Source organism: Kogia breviceps, chromosome 11 (assembly GCF_026419965.1).
Source record: "Kogia breviceps isolate mKogBre1 chromosome 11, mKogBre1 haplotype 1, whole genome shotgun sequence".
Classification (NCBI taxonomy): domain Eukaryota; kingdom Metazoa; phylum Chordata; class Mammalia; order Artiodactyla; family Physeteridae; genus Kogia; species Kogia breviceps.
Genome location: NC_081320.1, coordinates 30,842,535 through 30,857,141, shown reverse-complemented (window position 1 = coordinate 30,857,141; position 14,607 = coordinate 30,842,535).

The window sequence follows — 14,607 nt, the reverse complement described above, 5'->3', positions numbered from 1 at the left end:
GTTTCTGGAACTCCTTTACACGGTGCCCGTAATCCCCTCTCCTCGCACCCCAGGAAGTGAAGAGGCAAGAAAAAGTCTCTTTCATGAAGGATTTATCTGTAGTATGCAATGCTATAGATAAATCCTTCATGAAAGAGACTTTTTCTTGAAGGGTCCATCGATGTAGCACACTTCATTGTTGTCTTATTTTAAGAAATTGCCTCAGCTACCCCAGCCTTAGCAGCCACCACCCAGATCAGTCAGCAGCCATGGACATAGAGGCAAGACCCTCCACCAGGAAAAAGATTGTGACTCACTGAAGGCTCAGATGATGGTTAGCATTTTTTAGCAATAAAATATTTTCAATTAAAAAAAAGTCTCTTGTCTCTTCAGTAGCTCCGCGCCCGTTTCTGGAGCTCCTTTAAGCGGCGCACTTAAAGCCCTCTCCTCGTGCAGCAGGAGGCAAAGAGGGAAGAAAAGGTCTCTTGCCTCTTACGCAGCTCCAGACTTCAACTGGACTCCCTCCCGGCCAGCTGTGGTGCACTAACCCCTTCAGGCTGTTTTCACTCTGCCAACTCCAGACCTTTCCCTGGGATCCCACTGAAGCCTGAGGCTCAGCTCCCAGCCCCACCCACCCCGGGGGGTGAGCAAACAAGCCTCTCAGGCTGCTGAGTGCTGACCGGCACTGATCCTCTGTGTGAATCTCTCCGCTTTGCCCTCCGCACCCTGTTGCTGCGCTCTCCTCCGCAGCTCCGAAGTTTCCCTCTCTGCCACCTGCAGTCTCCGCCCGCGAAGGGGCTTCTAGTGTGTGGAAACCTTTCCTCCTTCACGGCTCCCTCCCACTGGTGCAGGTCCCGTCCCTATTCTTTTGTCTCTGTTTATTCCTTTTTCTTTTGACCTACTCAGGTACGTGTGGAGTTTCTTGCCTTTTGGGAGGTCTCAGGTTTTCTGCCAGAGTTCGGTGCGTGTTCTATAGGAGAAATTCCACGTGTAGATGTATTTCTGATGTATCTGTGAGGAGGAAAGTGATCCCCGCGTCCTACTTTTCTGCCATGTTCTCGCTCCCCTGAAGACACTCTTCTAAATCAAAACCAGTTCTCTTAACTTGCTGTTTCCTTCTTGGGTCACATTATGAACTCTTTCCGTGGCCACAGGGCATGTGTACTTTTAATTTCAGGGACTGCTGATATTCCAGGATGTGGCCATCGATTTCTCTCAAGAGGAGTGAGAAAGCCTGGGCCATGATCAGGGAGAATTGTACAGGGATGTGATATGAGAGAAGTATAGGAACCTTCTCTCGTTGGGTGAGGATACCTTCCTTCCAGAATTCCTTATCCAACCAGAGGGATTAGAGTCCTTCATTTGCAGAATGTCTCCTGAAATCTTCTGCTTCCTACAATAGGGTTTCAGATTGCAGCGTTTCAGGACAGATTGGGAGTTTGTGGGTATAATTCATCTTCTTTTAAAATTGCAGCCTCCATTTTAATATACTTTGGAACTGCTTGGGATGTGTCTATATGAACTGAGTACTATTGCTTCTGTTAGAATCCTTACAATATTTTATTGTCTTTTTATCTGTAACAATTTTCCATGGATTCTTTGGGATTAAGGTATATTAGAAGAAAGACTGCGATTCTGGGACTTTCCTGGTGATGCAGTGGTTAACAATCTGCCTGCCAAGGCAGGGGACATGGGTTCGAGCCCTGGTCCGGGAAGAGCCCACATGCCGTGGAGCAGCTAAGCCCATACGCCACAGCTACTGGGCCTGCAGGCCACAACTACTGAAGCCCACACGCCTAGAGCCAGTGCTCCACAACAAGCGCAACAAGAGAATCCACCGCAAAGAGAAACCCGTGCACCACAACAAGGAGTAGCCCCCACTCGTTGCAACTAGAGAAAGGCTGCACATAGCAACAAAGACACAACGCAGACAAAAATTAATTAATTAATTAATTAATTTTAAAAAGTACTAAATCCTTCTATACAACTTCTCTGGGAAGAACAGAGAGATGGCGTGGGAGAGTGAGAAAGACAAGTATTTAGTGCACATCTCTCATGCAGGTGCTCTGCTGGCTCAGGTAGATTTATCCCCACTTTACAAAGGAGGAATTTCAGAGTGGTTTAGTAATTTTCCCAAAGCCAAACAGCTCTTCAGTGACAGAACCAAGTTATGAACCAAGTCTGTTACCTTCAAAGCCTAAGTCGTCATCACAACAAAACTCAACTAATATCTACATTTATCCAACTACATTGCAACCTGGGGAGTTCTTGGCACAATCCTGAATAAGGGTGAGAAAGAAAGAAACAGCATTGTTCCTACAGGCAACCGAAATTTTTGGAGCAGCTGCTAGATGCCTGGCCGTTTGGGGGGTTCAGCAGTGATCAAGACAGGAAGAGTCCTGCTTTCAGGAACCATGTAGTGGGGAGGAGAGATGGGTGCAACTTGGGTGAGGGATTTCACCTTGCTGGACCTCTGTTTGCCCATCTGGAAAATGGGATGGGTGTTCCTCATTTTCTGGGATTGTCCAGCCCTCACATTCTCTGATTCCATAAGAAGCATTTCTTTTCCTGTTTCTGTAAAATTCATTCAGGCCATGAGCTGTGATGAGTGTGGTTAGCTGCTCCCCAAATCACTCTGTTCCCACCCTTTTCCTGTGATCAGGTCTTTCCCGAAACATGACTCACAATCAGTCCAGTCACAGAACCTAAGCGGCACCTAGCAGAAAACTTCCAACCCTGGCTTCTCAGGAGCTCTGCGGCCTACCTGCCAGGTAAACTTAACTCACCTGGCACAAGGTGGCCATCCCTGGTTTCACATCAACATGATCACAGGCACAAACCTCCTTGTTTTTCCATTTTTTCTTTCAGGTACTTGTTGAAACAACTGCACAAATATGCCTAAGATACAAATTCAGGCATCTTCTGGTCCCAGTGCCTACTAATAAATAATTTTTTGCCACTTGAATGATATAGAACATTTTATCATTCTGCTACCCTTACTGTTTGTCATTTTTGTTGATATTTCTATTGAACGCATCTTGCAATATTTTAGCAATGGAACATTTATTTACGTTGTTCCAGACCCAGCCTTTAGTGGTAAAGCTTTCGTTGTTATATTTCTATTGGGTTTCCTATAAAAATTATTATCCTACTTAACTGGATTAAGTCAATTCTATAAGCGTTTATCTTAGGATATTGCTGTAATTAATACCTAGAGGGCAGGTGTACAAGGTGATTGGACTTCAGAACCTCTATTAGCACAATTAAGTATAAATATTACCTATATGTAAACCAAGGTACATGCCGAGTGAGACTCTCTGGCTCTTTTTCACTGTCTGCCCCTCAAGTCTGTGACAAACGGAATATTTCTTGCCATCTCAGTAAACAAAGGACGTCACAGTCATCAGCACTTGCAGCCCTCCAATGTGAGCTGGCGGGCCCTGAGGAACTCACGATATGCAAATACAGAATACTGGCCCCAGAGAGCTGAGGTGCATATCAAATGAAGGATTTCAGTGAGCCCAGACTCTGGCATCTTCCCATACAAAGAAAAGCGCTGCATTCCTCACCTTGGGAGAGCTGGTTTTCCTTAGTTAACAATCACCTTTGGATGTTCCCCATTACCAACGCCAGTCCCTTGCCCTGTCCCCTCCCCATGGTACTTTAGCTCAGGGAGGAAGGAGCGCAGAGGGGCTCTGCTGGCCTGCAAGCCTCGGGAGGAGTTTTCGGCCACAGCTGGAACCTGCACCTCCCTTGCCCAGTTTCCTCTCAGGACGCTCAGGCCGAGCCCCTCCCCACGCCACCAAGGCCCTGTGAGCCAGGCCGAGGGCAGGGGCGAGAGGAGGGACCAACGTTTCCCGCGACCAGACGCTGGGGGCAGCTCTTTCTGCACAGCAGCGGCGGGTGGCAGCGAAACCCTGCCCCACAGAAACTGGTCTTGTGCGGCAGCCCGGGCAGGGGACCAGGCCGAGAGTTCGCGCCCACTTGACCGGCCTGGCGTCCTCAAGACGGTCATGACTTCATCCGCCAGGGCCCCTTCAGAACCGGCAGCCTCAGTGAGGTCGCACTCCCTGCGGGCTCCGGGGCAGTTACCTGACACCAGAGGGAAGAGACCCCGAGCAGGGAGTTCCAGCTCTGCGGAAACGCGGGCGCCGTTCTGGGCGTAGGGTTGGGGTCCCTCTGACCTGAGGCCTTCCGGGAGGGAGAGGGGCGCTCCGGGCAGGAGCAACCAGGACTGCAGGGCACCATCGAGGGTCCTGGAGGTGCGGACTGGCCTGGAGTCCCGCCTAATGTGGCAGAAGTTTTGCTCATGGCCATTTTGACTGGTGTGAGCTGGTAGGTTTTTGTAATTTGGATTTGCATGTTTTTAATAATTCCTAATGTTCAGCATTTTCCATACCTTTATCTTTTTTATTCAACATAAAAGGAAAAAAGTGGGAGTACAATATACCTCTTGAAATGGTCTTCTCGGAAGCTTGTCCTCTTTGGAATTTCTTGGTCGATTTTCGACCCCAGGATGTTTTTTTGAGGGGAGGTGTCATTTACAGGCCTGCAATGATTATGAATATTTAGGGACCATTAGCACTGGGTTTAAAGCTGCTGTTGTGGGAAACGGCCACAAGGCGGCAGCATTTCTCCATTCCTAAATGTGGTTACTAGGGCAGCAGAGTCTCTCTGGAAGTCATGTTCCTAGGTTGTAAATTAGAATGGAATGTGCCAGGAGAAAAACCCCATGAGTTTATGTCTCATTCCTTCTTGTTCATTGTTTTAATTTTTTTAAATCGGGGTAATGATTAGAATATGGTTTGTCCTAGGTGTACACAGTCTGGTTCATTTGTACATTATATATGTCTATTCATGTACAGAACCTCTTCCCATGTAAATTATTAGAGAGTGTTCCGTAGGCCTCCCTTGCTATATGGTCGTCCTTTTTGTTATATGTATTCAATAGGTATTTGTATACGTATGGTAACCCTAATCTTAATTTATCCATTCCCCCCACCTTTCCTTTTAGATGAGCATAGTTTGTTTTCTAAGTTGGTGCGTGTCTTTCTCTGTGGAAGTGTGATCATTTGTGTCAGTTGTTAGATAACACCTATAAGTGATATCATAGGATATATGTCTTTTGCTTTCCGACTTCCCTCATATTCTGGGAGTATCTCTAGGCTCATCTATGATGCCACAAAGAACAGTGTGTCATTGTTTTCCATGTCTAATATTCCACTGATTACATGGACCACATTTTCTTTATCCTTTCACCTGTCGATGCACATTTTGGTGGATTCCATGGCTTGGCTATTGTGAATATGGCTGAAGTGCCACTGTCGCAGCCTGTGTCTTCTCGATTCTGGTCTTCTCAGGTGAGAGGCCCAACGGTGGGCCTGCTGGACCAAACGGTAGCTCAATTTTTACTTTTACATGCAGCTCCTTTCTGTTCTCACTATTGGCTCTTACCACTTTACATCTCACCAGAAGCTAGAGGGTATACAGTTCTCGAAAACCGCCTCAGCACTTATTGTTCGTAGACTTTTAGCTGATGGTCAGTGGACTGGTGTGAGTTGAAACCATTTTGTATATTAGATTTGCAGGAGTCTAATAATTCCTAACGTTGAGACTTTATCCATTTTCCTTTTGTTAAGAAAAGAGTGGATAAAATTTACCTCTTCATACTATCTTCTTGAAAAAAATTGCCTGTTTTGAATTACTTGTCCATTCCCTAGCTCAGGATATTTGTGGAGGGCATGTATCCTTTACAGCCCTGAGTCGTTGTGAATGTTAAGTGACCATCAGCTGTGGGCTTAGAGCCCCTCTTGCTTGAAACGACCACAAGGCGGCAGCATTTCTACATTTCCCACTCTGGGTTTTTGGGCAACAAAGCCTCCCTGGAAATCATGTAAGTAGGCTGAAAATTAGAGTGGAATGCGCCAGGGCAAGTCCCCAAGAGCTTATGTGTCCTTACTTCCTGTTTGTTTTTTAAATTTAACTTTTATTTATTATCAGAGCCAATTTGATACAAATGTTGTGCTTGTTCTAGGTGTACAGAACCGGGTATAATACGTCTATGGATCCATCTATTCTTCTTTGGATCCTTTCCCATGTAGGTTATTACAGAGTGGTGAATAGACCTCACTTGGTATTCCATAGGTATTTTCTGATTATATATTTCATATGTATTAGTACATGTCTCTTAACCCCCATATCCTAATTCATAAATTCCTTACATCTTTCCGTTTCATTAAACATAATTTGTTTTGTTAATCCATGCATGTCCTTCTCTTGGAAATAAGTTAATGGATATCAAATTTTAGGTAACATCTAGAAGCGATGTCATAGGATATCTCCCCATATCCTAATGCATCCATTCCTTACACCTTTCCATTTCGTAAATAATTTTGTTTCCTTAACCCATGCGTGTCCTTCTCTTGGAAATAAGTTCATGGGTATCAATTTTTAGGTAACACCTAAAAGTGATGTCATAGGATATCTGTCTTTCTGTTTTGTTCTTCCTTCAAGTTGGCTGATGATCTTTAGGTCCTTCTATGGTGGTGCAAATGGCATTCTTTCATTCTTTTGCATGGTTGTGTACATGGACCACTTGATCTTTTCCCCCTGTTCTGTTGATGGACATTTTGGTTTCCTCGAAGTCTTGGCTATGGTAAATTCTGCTGCAGTGCAGTATTGCCAGCCTGTGTCTTTTTGATTCTGCTCTGCTTGGGGGATAGGCCCATCAAAGGGCCTACAAGATCACATGGTACCTCTATATTTATGTTTAAACGCACCTCCATTCTGTTCTCACTGCTGGCTCTTACCAGTTAACATCCCCCCAGCAGCTAGAGGGTACACAGTTCTCTGAAACTCCTTCGGCATTTATTCTTTGTAAACTTTTTGCTGATGATCATTCTGAGGGCTGTGAGGTGAACATTTCTGTAGATTGGATTTTCATGGCTTTATTAATTCCTGATGTTGAGCATTTTTCCATGCCATTATTATTAAAATTAATTAATTAATTTATTGATTGATTTTTGGCTGTGTTGGGTCTTCGTTTCTGTGCGAGGGCTTTCTCTAGTTGTGGCAAGCGGGGGCCACTGTTCATCGTGGTGCGCGGGCCTCTCACTATAGCGGCCTCTCTTGTTGCAGAGCACAGGCTCCAGACGCGCAGACTCAGTTGTTGTGGCTCATGGTCCTAGCTGCTCCGCGGCATGTGGGATCTTCCCAGACCAGGGCTCGAACCCGTGTCCCCTATATTAGAAGACAAATTCTCCACCACTGTGCCACCAGGGAAGCCCTCCTTGCCATTTTTTTTATAAAAAAGAAAAAAAAAAGACAAATTGTTTGTAAAATATGCCTGTTGAAATTGTCTTCTTGAAATGTTGACGTCTTTTCAATTTTCTGATCGATTGACGATCCCAGGATTTTTTTGAGGGTAGGTGTCATTTATAGGCCTGCAATGATTGTGACTATTAAGTGCCAAGTAGCGCAGGGTTTAATGCTGCTGTTGTGTGAAACGGCCACAAGGCGGCAGCATTTCTCCTCACCAAATCTGGCTTCCAGGGCAACATAGCCATAATGGAAGTTATGCTGTAGGTTGTAAATTAGAATGGAATGTGACAGGAAAATCCCCCATGAGTTTATGTCTCATTACTTCTTGTTTGTTTTTTCAATTTTATTTTTTATCACAGCAAATTTGATTATAATGTTTTGTTGGTTCTAGGTGTGCAAGATTTGGTTCTGTAAACACACATACATATATCTATTGTTCTTCTGATCCTTTTCCCATGAAGGTTATGACACAATGCTGAGTCGTGTTCTCTTGGTATGCCATAGGTCTTGGGTGATTATATATTTCACATGTGTTTGTATATCTCTGTTTACCCCAATGTCGTGATGTTTCCAATCCTCACACCTTTCCATCTGGTGAACCATAAGTTTGTTTAATGAATCTGTGATTGCCTTTCTCTGTGGAAATATCTTCATTGGTACCAATTTTTAGGTAACACCTATAAGTGATATCATACCATATGTATCTTTCACTTTCTCACTTACTACCAGTTGCGTGATTACCTCTAGGTGCAGCATCTAGGGTGCTGCAAATGGCATTGTTTCATTTTTTTGCCTTGGCTAATATTCCATCTCTACTCGAACCAGTTCTTCTTTATCCACTCATGTGTTCATGATCTTTACGCTTGCTTCCATGTCTTGGCTATTGTAATACTCCTGCAGTGCAGATCTGCCTGCCTGTGTCTTTCCAATTTGGTCTTTTTAGGTTATAGACCCTGAGGTGGGCCTGCTGGATCATAGAGTAGCTCAATGTTTACCCTTTAAAGGCACCTCCGTTGTGTTCCCATCAGGGGCTCTCACCAGGTTACGTGCCACTTCAACTTAGGGTATGCATTGCTCCACAACCCCTTCAGCATTGATTATTTGTAGTTTCTTGCTGATGGTTATTCTGAGTGGTGTGAGCTGATACCTGTTTCTGGATGGATTTGCATATGTCTCATAATCCCATGAAATTGAGCTTTCAGGAATGTCCTTTTATTTTTCAAACTGTGAGTACAGCTTACTTCTTCAAATGGGTTTCTTGAAGTATGTGCCACATTTTGAAACTTTTTGGCCTTTACCTTCATCCAGTCATTTTGAGGGCAGGTTTCCTTTACAGCCCTGCAGTCCTTGTTCATACGAAGTGAACATTAGCACAGATTTCAAAGCTGTTGTTGCAGGTAACGGCCAGGGGGCAGCAGCATTTCTACGTCCCCCAATCTGGTACCAAGTGAAACAGACCTTCCTGCCAGTGATGTTCCTCAGTTATAAATTAGAGTGGAGTGTGCCCCGATAAACAACCCAAAAGCTTATGTCTTCTTACTTATGTTTTTTTACATCTAATTTATATTTTTATTGGAGTATTATTCCACTGTGTGTATGGACCACTTCTTCTTTGTGCATTCCTCTGTTGATGGACATGTTCGTTGCTTCTAAGTTTTGACTGTGCTAAATGTTGCTGGAGTGCATGATTGCCAGCCTGTGACTTGTGGATTCTCGTTTTCTCAGGTGATAGTCCCAGCAGTGGGTATGCTTGATTGACTGGCAGCTCAATGTTTTACCTTTTCAAAGCACCTCCATTGTGTTTTCATTAGTGACTCTTACCACGTCCCACTTAGCACTGAGGGTACTCGTTTCTCCACAGCCCCTTCAGCATTCATTGTTGGCAGAATTCTTGCTCATGGCCATTTTGACTGGTGTGAGCTGGTAGGTTTTTGTAATTTGGATTTGCATGTTTTTAATAATTCCTAATGTTCAGCATTTTCCATACCTTTATCTTTTTTATTCAACATAAAAGGAAAAAAGTGGGAGTACAATATACCTCTTGAAATGGTCTTCTCGGAAGCTTGTCCTCTTTGGAATTTCTTGGTCGATTTTCGACCCCAGGATGTTTTTTTGAGGGGAGGTGTCATTTACAGGCCTGCAATGATTATGAATATTTAGGGACCATTAGCACTGGGTTTAAAGCTGCTGTTGTGGGAAACGGCCACAAGGCGGCAGCATTTCTCCATTCCTAAATGTGGTTACTAGGGCAGCAGAGTCTCTCTAGAAGTCATGTTCCTAGGTTGTAAATTAGAATGGAATGTGCCAGGAGAAAAACCCCATGAGTTTATGTCTCATTCCTTCTTGTTCGTTGTTTTAATTTTTTTTTAATCGGGGTAATGATTAGAATATGGTTTGTCCTAGGTGTACACAGTCTGGTTCATTTGTACATTATATATGTCTATTCATGTACAGAAGCTCTTCCCATGTAAATTATTAGAGAGTGTTCCGTAGGCCTCCCTTGCTATATGGTCGTCCTTTTTGTTATATGTATTCAACAGGTATTTGTATACGTATGGTAACCCTAATCTTAATTTATCCATTCCCCCCACCTTTCCTTTTAGATGAGCATAGTTTGTTTTCTAAGTTGGTGCGTGTCTTTCTCTGTGGAAGTGTGATCATTTGTGTCAGTTGTTAGATAACACCTATAAGTGATATCATAGGATATATGTCTTTTGCTTTCCGACTTCCCTCATATTCTGGGAGTATCTCTAGGCTCATCTATGATGCCACAAAGAACAGTGTGTCATTGTTTTCCATGTCTAATATTCCACTGATTACATGGACCACATTTTCTTTATCCTTTCACCTGTCGATGCACATTTTGGTGGATTCCATGGCTTGGCTATTGTGAATATGGCTGAAGTGCCACTGTCGCAGCCTGTGTCTTCTCGATTCTGGTCTTCTCAGGTGAGAGGCCCAACGGTGGGCCTGCTGGACCAAACGGTAGCTCAATGTTTACATTTACATGCAGCTCCTTTCTGTTCTCACTATTGGCTCTTACCACTTTACATCTCACCAGAAGCTAGAGGGCATACAGTTCTCTAAAACCGCTTCAGCACTTATTGTTCGTAGACTTTTAGCTGATGGTCAATGGACTGGTGTGAGTTGAAACCATTTTGTATATTAGATTTGCAGGAGTCTAATAATTCCTAACGTTGAGACTTTATCCATTTTCCTTTTGTTAAGAAAAGAGTGGATAAAATTTACCTCTTCATACTATCTTCTTGAAAAAAATTGCCAGTTTTGAATTACTTGTCCATTCCCTAGCTCAGGATATTTGTGGAGGGCAGGTATCCTTTACAGCCCTGAGTCGTTGTGAATGTTAAGTGACCATCAGCTGTGGGCTTAGAGCCCCTCTTGCTTGAAACGACCACAAGGCGGCAGCATTTCTACATTTCCGACTCTGGGTTTTTGGGCAACAAAGCCTCCCTGGAAATCATGTAAGTAGGCTGAAAATTAGAGTGGAATGCGCCAGGGCAAGTCCCCAAGAGCTTATGTGTCCTTACTTCCTGTTTGTTTTTTAAATTTAACTTTTATTTATTATCAGAGCCAATTTGATACAAATGTTGTGCTTGTTCTAGGTGTACAGAACCGGGTATAATACGTCTATGGATCCATCTATTCTTCTTTGGATCCTTTCCCATGTAGGTTATTACAGAGTGGTGAATAGACCTCACTTGGTATTCCATAGGTATTTTGTGATTATATATTTCATATGTATTAGTACATGTCTCTTAACCCCCATATCCTAATTCATAAATTCCTTACATCTTTCCATTTCATTAAACATAATTTGTTTTGTTAATCCATGCATGTCCTTCTCTTGGAAATAAGTTCATGGATATCAAATTTTAGGTAACATCTAGAAGCGGTGTCATAGGATATCTCCCCATATCCTAATGCATCCATTCCTTACACCTTTCCATTTCGTAAATAATTTTGTTTCCTTAACCCATGTGTGTCCTTCTCTTGGAAATAAGTTCATGGGTATCAATTTTTAGGTAACACCTAAAAGTGATGTCATAGGATATCTGTCTTTCTGTTTCGTTCTTCCTTCAAGTTGGCTGATGATCTTTAGGTCCTTCTATGGTGGTGCAAATGGCATTCTTTCATTCTTTTGCATGGTTGTGTACATGGACCACTTGATCTTTTCCCCCTGTTCTGTTGATGGACATTTTGGTTTCCTCGAAGTCTTGGCTATGGTAAATTCTGCTGCAGTGCAGTATTGCCAGCCTGTGTCTTTTTGATTCTGCTCTGCTTGGGGGATAGGCCCATCAAAGGGCCTACAAGATCACATGGTACCTCTATATTTATGTTTAAACGCACCTCCATTCTGTTCTCACTGCTGGCTCTTACCAGTTAACATCCCCCCAGCAGCTAGAGGGTACACAGTTCTCTGAAACTCCTTCAGCATTTATTCTTTGTAAACTTTTTGCTGATGATCATTCTGAGGGCTGTGAGGTGAACATTTCTGTAGATTGGATTTTCATGGCTTTATTAATTCCTGATGTTGAGCATTTTTCCATGCCATTATTATTAAAATTAATTAATTAATTTATTGATTGATTTTTGGCTGTGTTGGGTCTTCGTTTCTGTGCGAGGGCTTTCTCTAGTTGTGGCAAGCGGGGGCCACTGTTCATCGTGGTGCGCGGGCCTCTCACTATCGCGACCTCTCTTGTTGCAGAGCACAGGCTCCAGACGCGCAGACTCAGTAGTTGTGGCTCATGGTCCTAGCTGCTCCGCGGCATGTGGGATCTTCCCAGACCAGGACTCGAACCCGTGTTCCCTATATTAGCAGGCAAATTCTCCACCACTGTGCCACCAGGGAAGCCCTCCTTGCCATTTTTTTTTATAAAAAAGAAAAAAAAAGACAAATTGTTTGTAAAATATGCCTGTTGAAATTGTCTTCTTGAAATGTTGACGTCTTTTCAATTTTCTGATCGATTGACGACCCCAGGATTTTTTTAAGGGCAGGTGTCATTTATAGGCCTGCAATGATTGTGAATATTAAGTGCCAAGTAGCGCAGGGTTTAATGCTGCTGTTGTGTGAAACGGCCACAAGGCGGCAGCATTTCTCCTCACCAAATCTGGCTTCCAGGGCAACATAGCCATAATGGAAGTTATGCTGTAGGTTGTAAATTAGAATGGAATGTGACAGGAAAATCCCCCATGAGTTTATGTCTCATTACTTCTTGTTTGTTTTTTCAATTTTATTTTTTATCACAGCAAATTTGATTATAATGTTTTGTTGGTTCTAGGTGTGCAAGATTTGGTTCTGTAAACACACATACATATATCTATTGTTCTTCTGATCCTTTTCCCATGAAGGTTATGACACAATGCTGAGTCGTGTTCTCTTGGTATGCCATAGGTCTTGGGTGATTATATATTTCACATGTGTTTGTATATCTCTGTTTACCCCAATGTCGTGATGTTTCCAATCCTCACACCTTTCCATCTGGTGAACCATAAGTTTGTTTAATGAATCTGTGATTGCCTTTCTCTGTGGAAATATCTTCATTGGTACCAATTTTTAGGTAACACCTATAAGTGATATCATACCATATGTATCTTTCACTTTCTCTCTTACTACCAGTTGCGTGATTACCTCTAGGTGCAGCATCTAGGGTGCTGCAAATGGCATTGTTTCATTTTTTTGCCTTGGCTAATATTCCAACTCTACTCGAACCAGTTCTTCTATTTTTTTTTTTTTTTTTTGCGGTATGCGGTTCTCTCACTTGTGGCCTCTCCCATTGCGGAACACACGCTCCGGACGCGCAGGCCTAGCGGCCATGGCTCACGGGCTTAGTTGCTCCGCGGCATGTGGGATCTTCCCGGACCAGGGCACGAACCCGTGTCCCCTGCATTGGCAGGCGGATTCTCAACCACTGCGCCACCAGGGAAGCCCATGAACCAGTTCTTCTTTATCCACTCATGTGTTCATGATCTTTACGCTTGCTTCCATGTCTTGGCTATTGTAATACTCCTGCGGTGCAGATCTGCCTGCCTGTGTCTTTCCAATTTGGTCTTTTTAGGTTATAGACCCTGAGACGGGCCTGCTGGATCATAGAGTAGCTCAATGTTTACCCTTTAAAGGCACCTCCGTTGTGTTCCCATCAGGGGCTCTCACCAGGTTACGTGCCACTTCAACTTAGGGTATGCATTGCTCCACAACCCCTTCAGCATTGATTATTTGTAGTTTCTTGCTGATGGTTATTCTGAGTGGTGTGAGCTGATACCTGTTTCTGGATGGATTTGCATATGTCTCATAATCCCATGAAATTGAGCTTTCAGGAATGTCCTTTTATTTTTCAAACTGTGAGTACAGCTTACTTCTTCAAATGGGTTTCTTGAAGTATGTGCCACATTTTGAAACTTTTTGGCCTTTACCTTCATCCAGTCATTTTGAGGGCAGGTTTCCTTTACAGCCCTGCAGTCCTTGTTCATACGAAGTGAACATTAGCACAGATTTCAAAGCTGTTGTTGCAGGTAACGGCCAGGGGGCAGCAGCATTTCTACGTCCCCCAATCTGGTACCAAGTGAAAGAGACCTTCCTGCCAGTGATGTTCCTCAGTTATAAATTAGAGTGGAGTGTGCCCCGATAAACACCCCAAAAGCTTATGTCTTCTTACTTATGTTTTTTTACATCTAATTTATATTTTTATTGGAGTATTATTCCACTGTGTGTATGGACCACTTCTTCTTTGTGCATTCCTCTGTTGATGGACATGTTCGTTGCTTCTAAGTTTTGACTGTGCTAAATGTTGCTGGAGTGCATGATTGCCAGCCTGTGACTTGTGGATTCTCGTTTTCTCAGGTGATAGTCTCAGCAGTGGGTATGCTTGATTGACTGGCAGCTCAATGTTTTACCTTTTCAAAGCACCTCCATTGTGTTTTCATTAGTGACTCTTACCACGTCCCACTTAGCACTGAGGGTACTCGTTTCTCCACAGCCCCTTCAGCATTCATTGTTGGCAGAATTCTTGCTCATGGCCATTTTGACTGGTGTGAGCTGGTAGGTTTTTGTAATTTGGATTTGCATGTTTTTAATAATTCCTAATGTTCAGCATTTTCCATACCTTTATCTTTTTTATTCAACATAAAAGGAAAAAAGTGGGAGTACAATATACCTCTTGAAATTGTCTTCTCGGAAGCTTGTCCTCTTTGGAATTTCTTGGTCGATTTTCGACCCCAAGATTTTTTTTTGAGGGGAGGTGTCATTTACAGGCCTGCAATGATTATGAATATTTAGGGACCATTAGCACT